Genomic DNA, 12,984 nt, shown 5'->3' on the forward strand with positions numbered 1-12,984 from the left:
GTACACACAGCCAGCAAATCACATGCAGTTTTATATCTACACCTTACAAGCCTCCAGGATCTCTGCATTCTCTGGTTTGAGCTTATCGTGTATCGCTGGTTTTAATCATTTTACTATTGACATGCATGCTTACTTTTTTTATTTGTTCAAAAGATATGGGCATCAGTGGGAGGCCAGCATTGATAATAAATGTGCTGGCTAATTGACCTGAAGAAAGTTATTGTAACCCTTGAGGTGTAGGCAAACTCACAATACTATTAGAAAGAAAGTTCACATCTTTCAAAAGACCCAGCCACAGAGAAAGAATGGGGACATAGTTCCAAGTCAATAAATGTGTGACTTATAGGGGAACATAGAAAATAGAAGCAGGAGTAGGCCATTAACCCTTGGAGCCTACACTACTATGATCATTAGTGATCATTCAACTCAATACTCTCTTTCTGCTTTCTCCCAATATCACTTTAGTCCTAAAGAGCTATATCTACCTCCTTAAAAACATTCAATGCTTTCTACACAAAGAATTTCACAGGCTCACCACTCCCTGGGTGAGGAAGTTCTCCTCATCTCAGTCCTAAATGGTCATATCCTTAAACTGTGACCTCCCCAATCATCAGGAATATTCTTCTTCTAGCATGTAACCTGTCTAGTCTTAATAGAAAATTAAAGGTTTCTATGAGATTCCCTCCTCGTTCTTCTAAACTCCGATGAATACAATCCTAAACGACTGAATCTCTCCTCATACATCAGTCCTGCCATCCCAGAAATCAATTTGATAAATCTTCATTGTACTCCCTCTGTAGCAAGAATGTCCTTCCTCAAATAATGAAAACTGCATGCAATATTCCAGATGTGGCCTCACCAATGGCTTGTCCAAATGCAGTGAGACATCCTTGTTCCTATACTTGAATCTTCCTGAATCCCTTCTTTACTGCATACTGCATCTGCATGCTCACTTTCAGCAATTAATTTTGTGGTACCTTCCCTTTCTCAATCAATCACCATTCAGATGGTGGCATTCCCATGTAACTACTGCCCTTGCCATTCTCGGGTGTAGATGTTACCGGTTTGGATGGCCTGTTAATGGAGCCTTTCTGACACTGCTGCTGTACATCTTATAGATGTTGCATGCTGCCGCCACTGCGAATCAGTGGTGAAGGGAGTGAATGTTGAGAATTGCGGATGTGGTGTCAATAAAGTAGACTGTTTTGACCGGGATGGTGTCAACTTTCTTGAGTTGGTGTTCCATCATGCACTTGATTCATGCTTTATAGATCTAGACAGGCTTTGTAGAGGCAGGAGACAAGTTACTTGCACAGAATTCCTTGCCTCTCTTCGATTTGTATCCATAGTATTTATATGTCTGATCAAGTTCAGTTACTGGTAAATGCTAAGTCCCATGATGTGATGATGGGGTCATTCAGCAATGGCAATGCTATTGAATCAAGGGAGATTTGTAAATTCTCTCATAGTGAGTTTTGAGAAGACTTATAGTTCAGGTTGAGGTTCTGGATGTAGGTTTGCTCGCTGAGCTGGAAGGTTCATTTCCAAATGTTTCATCACCCTACTAGGTAACATCTTCAGTGGGCTTCCAGGTGAAGCATTGTTGATAATTCTTGCTTTCTATTTATATGTCTGGGTTTCTTTGGGTTGGTGATGTCATTTGCTGTGGTGATGTTACCAACCCAAAGAAACCCAAACATATAAATAGAAAGCAGGAACTATCAACAATGCTTCGCCCGGAATCCCAATGAAGATGTTACCTAGTACAGTGATGAAACGTCTGGAAATGAACCTTCCAGCTCAGCGAGCAAACCTACATCCAAATTCTCTCATGCTGGAGATGGTCATTGGCTGCCGCATTCTTCTTGTGTCTGCTCTGCTTTCCTCCCACAGTCCAAAGGTGTGCGGGTTAGATGGATTGACCATGCTTAATTGCCCATAATTTTCAGAGGTTGTGGGCTAGGTGGATTAGCCACAGAAAATACTATGGGGTGGACTTGAGTGGGATGCTATTTGGAGGGTCAGTGTGGAATTGATGGGCAAAATGGCCTGCTTCCACACTGTAGGAATTTTATTATTCTTTCTCTCTCTTTCTTTCTCTCTCTCGGTGACACACACACACACACACACACACACACATCATTTTGATCACTCAGCCTTTCTGACTCAGTCAGCTGAAAATATTGACATCTGAACATGAGATGTCTCCTCGAGAATCCTTCTAGTTATTTCTGTATTATTAACTGGAAGAGTGTTATGGCTTATTGTCTCTGTCTCTCTGAGTGTACCTGTATGTGTGAATCGCTTTCTCTACCTCCAGCCCACATTCCCTCACATTCTATTGGTGTAGGCCTCAGGTCCTTTCTTTTCTCGGCAGGTTTCTTCATTGCTGTAGCAGGCAAAGAATGTCAACGCCAAAGGCCTGTAGAAAAGCTCACGTGTTCTTTGAAAATTCTTAGGGAAACATGTCAGTCGTCTTTCTAAACATCAAATTAAAGCCAAAAGAACTGCGGATGCTGGAAATCAGAAACAAAAACAGGAGTTGCTGGAAAAGCTCAGCAGGTCTGGCAGCACCTGTGAAGAGAATTCAGAGTTAACGATTTGGGTCCAGTGACCCTTCCTCAGAAATGTCCATTCTTACTAAGCAGGTCATACATTTTCAAGATATTCTTAAAGAACTTTCAAAGTAATGAAAGAATTAATTATTCATAATAGCAGTTATTAAATACAGCATTAAAGATAAGGCATTGAGTTTCAGGTGTGGAAACTCCATCTCTCCACCTTCTTACCCATTTACTTAACCTGCCTGTATCACTTTACAGCCTCCTCAGTTCTTCTCACACTTTACATATCCACTTGGCTTTGTATTGTCAACAAACAAGGATAGATTACTCAGTCTTTACATCTCAGTCATTAATGTAGATTATATATGGTTGAATCTCTACCACTGATCTTTGTGGTATCCTACAACTCACAATCTGTCAATTTGAAAACATCACATTTATCTCTATTCTTTGCACCCTGTCAGTTCACCAATCTCCATCCATGTTAATATATAACCCACAACACTGTCCACCCTTATATTGAGACTTGACTCTTTTTTTGGCACCCTTTCAAATGTATTTCAGAAATCCCAGTATATGACATCTAGGCTCCGCTTAGTATATATTACAAGTTACATTCTCAAAAAACTCAAATCTGCCAAACATAATTACCCTTTCATAAATCCAGGTTGACTCTGTCTGATCATACTATGATTTTCTAAGTGCATTGATTATACATTTAAAATGTATTCTTACATACTTCCTTAATAATATGTTCCAGTATTTTTCCTATGATGTCAGGCTAACTTGTCTATAATTGACTGTTTTCTTTCTCCCTCTCTTTTTAAAAGCAATGTTGCATTTGCCAACTTCCATTCCTCTGGAAACATTCTGGAATTGAGGAAATGTTGGAATATCCTGATCTCTGCATCCACTAGTGCTGCAATTAACTCTTTTAGAGCCTTAATACATGGCAATCTGAACCTGGGGTTTTGTTCATATGTAATCACTAAGTACCCCAAATACTTCCCTCTAGCCAATATAATTACTTTAAGAATCCTGACATTAATCAATTCTTGGTTTACCTCAAATTTTTATTTGTAACTTATCGATCTTTTTAACTATGAAGAGAGACACAAAGGGCTTTCCAGGCCTCATGGAGCTGGATTTGGAGGTAGGGCAGGGAAGGGATGATTCTAGAGGCAGGTCAGGATTTGGGTTAACTGCCCACTCCATGGAGGAGTGATCACACCTTAATCAGGGACTATTTTGCTATCACATCACAGCATCCTGCTATTGAAGTAGACACCCTCCATTGAGTGTAGAGCTCAACAGGTCATTGGAAACCATCCCAAGCAGTAGACCCATTGCACCTCAGAACCGAAGGCTCTATGTTTCATTGATAGGACCAAGAGGATCAGAGTCTGATGTTACAGCTGTGAAAAGGCACACCTGACTACAGGTCAATGTTGTCTTTAAGCTGTGACCTGCATAGCTTCCAGTTTTGTAAGTCATTGCCACAAAAGGACCTCAGAAATCCACACAGAAGAAAAAACAATTAGAAGGAACATTGGTTCATCCTCATTATTTACTGTCTTCACTGCAGCCAAATAAGGGGACCATTATGTTAAGGCATCTTGCTCTCTCCTATCTTCCTCAGCAACGGCCACTTCTGGTTTTGCTAACAGCTTGATATCTCTGCAGACCTCTGAGTGGGCCTCCGATTATTTTAATCTTCTCACCACCCTTAAGTTGATGGGGTTATCTGAATTCCTTCTTGGTTGGTAGCCACTGGGAAGATCATGCCCAATATTCCACAAGATCACATCTGGATTCCTAACCTATAGGCAATGACCATCTGCAACATAAGTGAATCTAACCATTATCCTTAGATATCCAATGACATTACTGTTGCTGCTCCTTCACTATCAACATAAGGGGTGTTTCGATTGACCAGAGCTGAACTGGACTACACATATAAAGAGTCAAAAAGTGTGGTGCTGGAAAAACATAGCCCGTCATGTAGCATCCGAGGAGCAGGAGAATCAACGTTTCGAGCATAAACTCTTCGTCAGGAATGATTAAATCAGATTAGATTCCCTACAGTATGGACACAGGCCCTTTGGCCCAACAAATCCATACCAACCCTCCAAACAGTGATCCACCCAGATCCATTACCTACCCTATATTTACCCCTGACTAATGCACCTAACACTGTGGGCAATTTAGCATTGCCAATTCACTTGACTTGCACATTTTGGATTGTGGGAGGAAATTGGAGCGTCCAGAGGAAACCCACGCAGAAATGGGGAAAATGTGCAAACTCCACACAGACAGTCACCTGAGGCAGGAATCAAACCCGGGTCCCTGGTGCTGTAAAGGAGCAGTGCTAAACACTGAGCCACAGTGTTGCCCCATGTGGGGGGCTGGGGAGGCCAAGGGGGATGAGAGATAAATGGGAACACAGTGGGACTGGGAGAAGTTAGTTGGGAATGCAATAGGTGGATGAAGGTGTAGGGTGATGGTGATAGGTTGGAGTGGAGGGTGGAGCGGATGGGGGCGGGGAGAAGAAAGATGAATATGTAGGACAGTTCAAGAAGAGAGTGCAAAGTTACAAAGTTGGATCTCGGATAAGGTGGGAGGAGGGGAGATGAGGAAACTGGTGAAATCAACATTGATCCTGGGTAGTTGGAGGGTCCCGAGGTGGAAGATGAGATGTTCTTCCTCCAGTCGTCGGGTGGCTAGAATTTAGTGATGGAGGAGGCCCACGACTTGCGTGTCCTGTGAAAGGGATTTAAAGTGTTCGGCTTCCCCTCACCGCCCCTCCCACCTTTGTCCCAGATCCAACCTTCCAACATGGCACCACCCTTTTGAACTGTCCTACATGTCCATCTTCCTTCCCACTTATCCACTCCACCCTCTACTCTGACCTATCACCTTTACCTCCACCTTCATCTACTTATCACATTCCCAGCTTCCTTCCCCCCAGCCCCACTCTGCTCCCATATTTCTCAGCCCCCTTGGGCTCCCCACATTCCTGATGAAGAGCTTATGTTAGAAACGTTGACTCTCCTGCTCCTGGGATGCTGAATGATTGGCTATGCTTTTCCAGCACCACCCTTTTTGACTCTGATCTCCAGCATCTGCAGTCCTCACTTTCTCCTCCACATACAAAGAAAGTGGTTACAAAAACAGATCGGAAGCTAGAGATTCTGCAATGATTAACTTAACACTTCATCCACAAAGCCTATTCACTATCTCCAAGGTACATGTCAGGATATGATGGAACATTTTCCATTTGCCTCCATCAACACACAAGAATCCTGACAATACCCAGATTAAAGCAGCCACCTTGATTAGCACCAAATGCACAAATTCACTCCCTCCAGCACAAACACTTAGCTATGTATACCATTGACATGATGCACTGCAGAGATTCATCAAAGCTCCTCCAACAACATTGTCCAAACACATGACTACTAAAATCTAGAAGGACAAGGTAGCAGATACATCAGAATACAACCTCTTGCAAGATCCCAAAGCACTTGCCTTCCTAACTTTGAACTATACTATCATTCATTAGTGTTGCTGGATCAAAGTTTCCCCTGATAGCATAGTGCAAGAACCTGCACAAAATTGAGTGCGACAGGTCAAGAAGGTAGTTCACCATAACTTTCTTAGGGGCAAATAAGGATGGGCAATGAATGCTGTTTCAGTTGGTAATACCCACACCCCTGAATAATTTTTTTTAAATGCTAAGGAAACTCTCACGGTAAGGTGAAAGTGACTCCAATGGCCATAATTTCATCAAATAACACATTTTGAAAAGACATGATCCAAAATACTTTTTAAGAGAAAAGACAATCTGGAGCCAAGGAAGCGTATCTTGAACTTTGAAACATTTTGCTACGCAAAGGGCCCATTGTTCCTTTTCTCCCTTTCTTTTCAACTCTTCTCAGTTCGGTGAGCTTAAACCCACCAAGAGTTATCGGTATCATTCGAGGAGACTTTCTGGAAAGGATTTTCTTAGAATCAACTCCACCCTGTGAAGTAAAGGGAGTTTAGCTAACTGGAACTGTTCCAGAAGAACACTACAATGGTGTCAGCATTTATTGCTCATTCCTAACTGTCGAGCGGGCAATTAAGAGTCAACCACATTGAGTCAACAAGGCCTATTTGGTGAAATGCAGCATTCCCACAAACACCTGGGAATCACTGACCCAAGGCCATCCAAAGTGGAGGAGGAGCGAAGGCATTGAGCACCTCGAGACTTGTCATCAGGAAAACATGGAAGCCAGATGAAAACAACAAAAACATTCTCCCCTTGTCTGCGTGGGTTTCCTCCAGGTGCTGCAGTTTCCTCCCACAGTCCAAAGATGTGCAGATTAGGTGAATTAGCCATGCTAAATTGCCCGTAGTGTTAGGTAAACGGGTAAATGTAGGGGAATGGGTGGGTTGCGCTTCGGCGGGTCAGTGTGGACTTGTTGGGCCAAAGGGCCTGTTTCCACACTGTAAGTAATCTAATCTAATCTAAAAGGAACACACTGCAACAACCACCCCTTCCTGTGACCACCAACAGCCCCAAGTGTAACAGAGTCAGTCTGTGCAGCCACCTACAGACTCACCCTGAGAGTTTGGAATCATACCTAACACAAAAGAAGATGATTGTGATTGTTGGAGGTTGATAAATTCAGTCCCAGGACATTGTTTCAGTAGTTCCTTGGGGTAGTGTCCAAAACCTCCCCACTCATCAATGACCATTGCTCCATCAGTGGATCACAAGTGAGGATGTGTATTGATAATTACACAATTTTCAGCACTACTTGTGACTCTTCAGATATTGAAGCAGCGCTGTCCTATGTGTGGTAAGACTTGGACAATTTCAAGGTTGGGGATAGTAAAAGGTAAATAATATTTCCGCCACACAAGCTCCAATGAATGACCATTTCCAACAAGACAAAATCTAATTCTCGTCCCCTGGCATTCAATAGCATTACTGTCACTGAAATTCCACTACTCCCAGCATAGTGTTCGATTTTGCAGAAGCTGAACTGATTAGATATATAAATAATATGGTAACAACAGCAAGTCATAAGCTAAGAATTCTGCAACAAATAATTTGTGTTTCCCTCATGCCTGTCTCCCATCTGCAAGTCAACATTAGAAGTGTGATAGAATACCTTCCACCTATCTAATCAAGGGCAAAGGAGTCCATTTGATTGGCACCCCATCCATCGCTCTCAGGTACACTCCCCTCACCACTAACTTATGGTGACACCATCCAGCAAATGGAGTGCAATACCCACTCAGGCTGCTTCAGCAACAGCTTGCAAACACCTGATCTCCATTACCTAGAATGACAAGGGCAGCAGCTGCATTGGAATATCATCACTTGCAAGTAACCCTCAAAGCTGCATGCATTCCTAACTTAGAATTATTCACTGTCACTTAGTGAAAAACAGCAATAAGAATGTGCCTGTACCCCAAAAACTTCAGCAATTCAAGAAGGCAGACCATTACCATGTTTTCAAGAGAAATTAAGGGTGGGCATGAAATAACCATTCGGACCTAGCATGCCACTGAGCAATGTGCACATACTATATATGAATTTTAAAATGGAGGCCTTGCAAATAGGGGTTAAGGCAAGTCCAGGGAATTGAAACAAGTCCTGGATTAGAAATGCCACAGAAAAAGTTCAATAGAGGTTTAACTTTGAGAAAGATGGCTTAAATGGACCAAGGAGACTCCTAAATGTGACTCCTAAATGCAACTGACCCAGTAGAACCTGGAGGTGGCACGGTGGCGCAGTGGTCAGCACTGCTGCCTTACAGCTCCAGGGGCCCAGGTTCGATTCCTACCTCGGGCGACTGTCTACATGGAGTTTGCACGTTCTCCCTGCGTCTGTGTGAGTTTCCTCTGGGTCCTTCAGTTTCCTCCAACAATCCAAAGATGTGCAGATCAGGTGAATTGGCCATGCTAAATTGCTCATAGTGCTAGGTGCATTAGTCAGGGGTATATAGGGTAGGGGAGTGGGTCTGGGTGGGTTACTCTTCAAAGGGTCAGTGTGAACTTGTTGGGCCGAAGGGCCTGTTTCCATACTGTAGGGAATCTAACCTAACCTGCCATGTTGCCCACTTGGCCTGGTCTTTCCCTGCTGCAAATAAAAGAGCAGCAAATGCAGAATGAGACACCTATGTAGGCACTACATGGTCCTAAGAGGCCGAAGGACTACCTGACACATCTATCATGCCCTCTCCCCGTAAAATGGGAGATTGATCAGGGATAGGCAGGAAGGCAGTGATAAGGGCTCCCTATCTTCTCAAATGCCAGCTGGAACTCAAAAATCCAGCCTTACAATTATGTTAATGTATTAATGTCTGTCTGGTCTCAATGCGTAGAGTTCCATGATTTTCAACAACTGGTAAAAATAAGACAGAGATGAAGACAGAATGATGAGACACAATTTTACCAGTGAACATCAAAGAGAAAGGAAAAGCACACAAAGACCGCTATTTCCATTTCAGTATTCACCAACCCTCTGTTTTGCCATCCAACAAAATCAATAGAGGAATGTTGAAGGAACAAAGGAAGACTGTCAATGCTTCTGCAGACTATGACACAAACAATAAAACAGAGACAAGAAAATTGTCAATGCAGATCACTTGCTTTGGAATTTGATGACTGCGTTGCAAAGGTTGCCTGTTTATTGTTTCAGCATTTTTATAAAAAGTCAAACATTGACTTTGTCAAATTAGCTGTTACCACTGATTGCTCTTGAAATACATAAGTGATAAATTGTCACAATGATGGAACACTATCAAGCTTTGACTATCTCATTGATTTTCCACAATTTTTAGTGACTGTTGGGGGATCATTTACATGTTCCTGTGGTGACTTCAAATAATTGGCAAATATTGGGTTTAAAACTTTTCTCAGAGTGCTTAAGAATGATATAATATTGACTTGGCTGATTCTTGGTTAGTTCTGTAATGTTAAGTGTAATGTTAAGAAAAAAGCATTGTGAAAATGTGAATACCAATTCTGCACTCTCAATAGCAAAAGCAGAAAGTAAATTTGAGCTAATATAGTATCTCAGAAACATTTCAAAGTACTTCAATTTTGCTAACAATGTGAAGCAAATAAAGAAGCCATTTTGCACACAGTTTAATCCAACAAACCGCAATTATTTTAAATTGCCAGTTAATTGTTAATGGTGGCATTAACTGAGACAACAGTATTGCTCAGGATATCAGGAAAACATAAATAGCTTCTAACGTGCTGTTGTGACCTATGTTGTGAGCCCAACTGATAGTCTTAGATTAGTTGATTATGTAAATCAAAGCTCAATCAGGATTGTTTAGTAAGTGTTGTCTAATTGTGGAATCACATTTAATGATGGACACTGTGTTCTCAGTTTTTCATGCATAGGTGAGTTGATATGGTAACTAATCTGCCTGTTTCAAACAGCTAAAGGGACATCTGTTTGATACAATCTACCAGTCATTACAAAATCTACCCTACATGTCTGGTATCAGACTGGCACAGTCTACATTGCTCATGTGTGTGATTGGTAGAATATCATTTTGGTTTGATAGTAGCATCCTGTTCAAAGAGAATAACCTTGCTAAACTCAAGTTCACTGAATACTGATTCAGACAATGGTGGAATTATTGACTGCCGTGTTGTAGTGACATGGTGGAAATGCCTAGTTTCCTTGAATAATACAGTAATAGCTAGATTTGCAAAGTCAAACAAGCACATGGACATGGCATTGCTATCAATATGCAAACCCATCAATACCCAATCTTTGTAAAGCTGAAGGAATCCTTCACTGTATATGTAGAAACATATAATATCATAGCAACTCATTCAATCATTTGGCAAATTCGGTTACCTATAATTCAGAAGCGGTCATTATCATGATAACACCTAAAGGGGCATCGCTCTTGTGTGTCTAGAATACCCATGTCTAAATTGGTTACATTCACATCACTACTCTTACTCTTCTATAAGCCCATAAGGTAATTTGCAACATTTCACCAACATACCATATTTGTTAGGGACAATTATTCCAATCCTTTTCTTGGCTGTGCAGGTATTTAAACTAAATTATTAACTGGGCTGACATTGTGGCTCACATAGGCTGCTAGATGCTCATGTATTTTCCCATGTTTGACTGTTTCATTTTTAAACAGCAGAAAGTTGCTCACACATTGTGTTTGTTCAACTAAACAAAGCTTGGGGGACAGCTACAGCAAAACCTGACCAACCAGTATCCACTTGTCTGTATGAACTTAAACAATGATTTTTAGTTAGCTGTTCCCTGGCACAGTAGTAGCACCCTGAACTCTCAAAGTCCACTTGTCAATCAACCAACACCCCTTCCTCATGCAGTATTGATTGTTGTTCTCTTTAAGATTTGATATTCTCGCAATTCTATCCTGATGAGCGTAAAATGAAAAGGCTTGGCAACATGTCTCTTTCTGCAGTAATATTTTTCATCATAGATGTTATTTTGGGCAAAGTTTGAAGATGTTTTATTTTTTATCTTTCAACTGGATTGATAGCTACCAAAGATTGAAAGGACAATATGTGAAAAATGTACCTATTGCAGAATTTTAACATTTATATGACTAATCAACAAGCTACTGATTTTCTATAAAATTTCTCCTACTCCTAAATTATTTTTGTTCTGCCTGTTCATCTGAATAATGTTAGGACCAAATGAGTTTGATTATGAGGACATGTTGTATAGACTAGGTTTCTGTTACTATGAGTATAAAAGGTTAAGGGGTGATTGAATTAAGTGTTTGTGATGAAAGAAAGATTTGATAGGGTAGATGGAAGCTATTTCCTTTGAGAAGTACAAGATATGGAGGGGCACAACCTTAAAATTATAGCCAGGCTGCTCTGAACAATGTGAGGAAACATGCCTCTTGCACTAAGGGTGAAGACTTTCAAGAACTCTCCACCAAATAATAAGTTGTCAATGGAAAAGAGGTCAGTGTAGAACGTGAAAACTAAAATGATCACCCAGGGCATTGAGTGACAGGAAAACAGGTGAATATGGGAGTTAAGATACAGTTCAGCTATGATCAAGTTGAATGATGAAGCAAACTCAAATGGCACATGTGGGTAGATGGAAACTTTGCTTGCTGTTACAAACTGCATTTTAGCCACTGATAAAAGTTGAGCCTCTCTGCTGTCCTTTCTTCTTTATCATCTCAGGTCTGAGCCATTTGGCTTTTGTTTAATTTTCTTACCAACTGCATCACCAGTTTGATATCTGCATGGTGCCATGTGCTTTTCCATCTGAAGTATCTTTTGATGCCATCAAGGTCCCAGATTGTGCCTGCCTGCTTGTCATGTGAGCAACATGCCAACACAAATTGTCCATGCTCACAAATTATAGTGTAGAGGAATCAATGCCTTGAAGCAAAAAGTGCATATATTTGAAACAGAGGAGAAGTGAGGCAGTTGGGTTGGTTTTGATCTGCAACATAATAAAACAGCCATCACTGATGTGATAGGCTAGCTTGGTCTCCTTCAGTGTTGCAACATTTGTGGTTCATTCCACTTTCTACAATTTGTACAATTCATACAATTTTTAACACAAGTTCTGCAGCACCAGGCATTAACCTGCATGACTGTGTACTGTTGGTTGTATATCATGAACATATTGAGATTTTTAAAGTTACTTTCAGTTCAAAAAAGGACAGAATTATGTCTCAATAACAATGTGAGTGCAATTAATAACTCTTTGGACTCTGGGAATGTCAACAGTTCTGTATTAAGTTGTCCCTTTACCGTGCACTTGTCAGCAATTAAATAAAAGGGAGAAATTGAACGAACTACATCATGTGTTTGTCACCTCCATGATACACAGGTGAGCAGTAAACTAGCTCACATGAAATATGTCCGGTGTTAATGGGACCCACAGAAATTGAGGGTTGCACAAATTTTGAGTCTATGAAAGTGCCAATGGAATGATACATATTATGCAGAGAACTTCCTTGAAAGTGATGGCATGGTTCTGTCAATATCAATGTTAAATCTTAACCTTATCCTAATTGAAATGATCAGATAACTGTGCTTGGTGTGGAATACCTATTGTGTAGTGAGATGGCAAACTTGATAATTTAGCATTTAACATCTAGACCAACGTTCTCTACTTGTGCTGGTTCTCTGGCAAGTCCAGTGCACATCATTGAAAAAAATGAACGAATTGTACAAAAAATCTAGAAAGTGGAATGAACTACAAAGCTTTGCAGCACTGAAGGAAATCAACTCACCTATCATATCAGTGATGGTTCTTTTATTATATTGCAGACCAAAACCAACACAACTGCCCCCCTTTCTCCTCATAAACCTATCTCTTCCTTTGTTTCAAATATTCATGCACTTTTCGCTTCAAGGATGTAATTGTCATTACCAGAACTAC

The sequence above is a fragment of the Chiloscyllium punctatum genome, chromosome 20, assembly GCF_047496795.1.
Source record: "Chiloscyllium punctatum isolate Juve2018m chromosome 20, sChiPun1.3, whole genome shotgun sequence".
NCBI classification, from domain to species: Eukaryota; Metazoa; Chordata; class Chondrichthyes; order Orectolobiformes; family Hemiscylliidae; genus Chiloscyllium; species Chiloscyllium punctatum.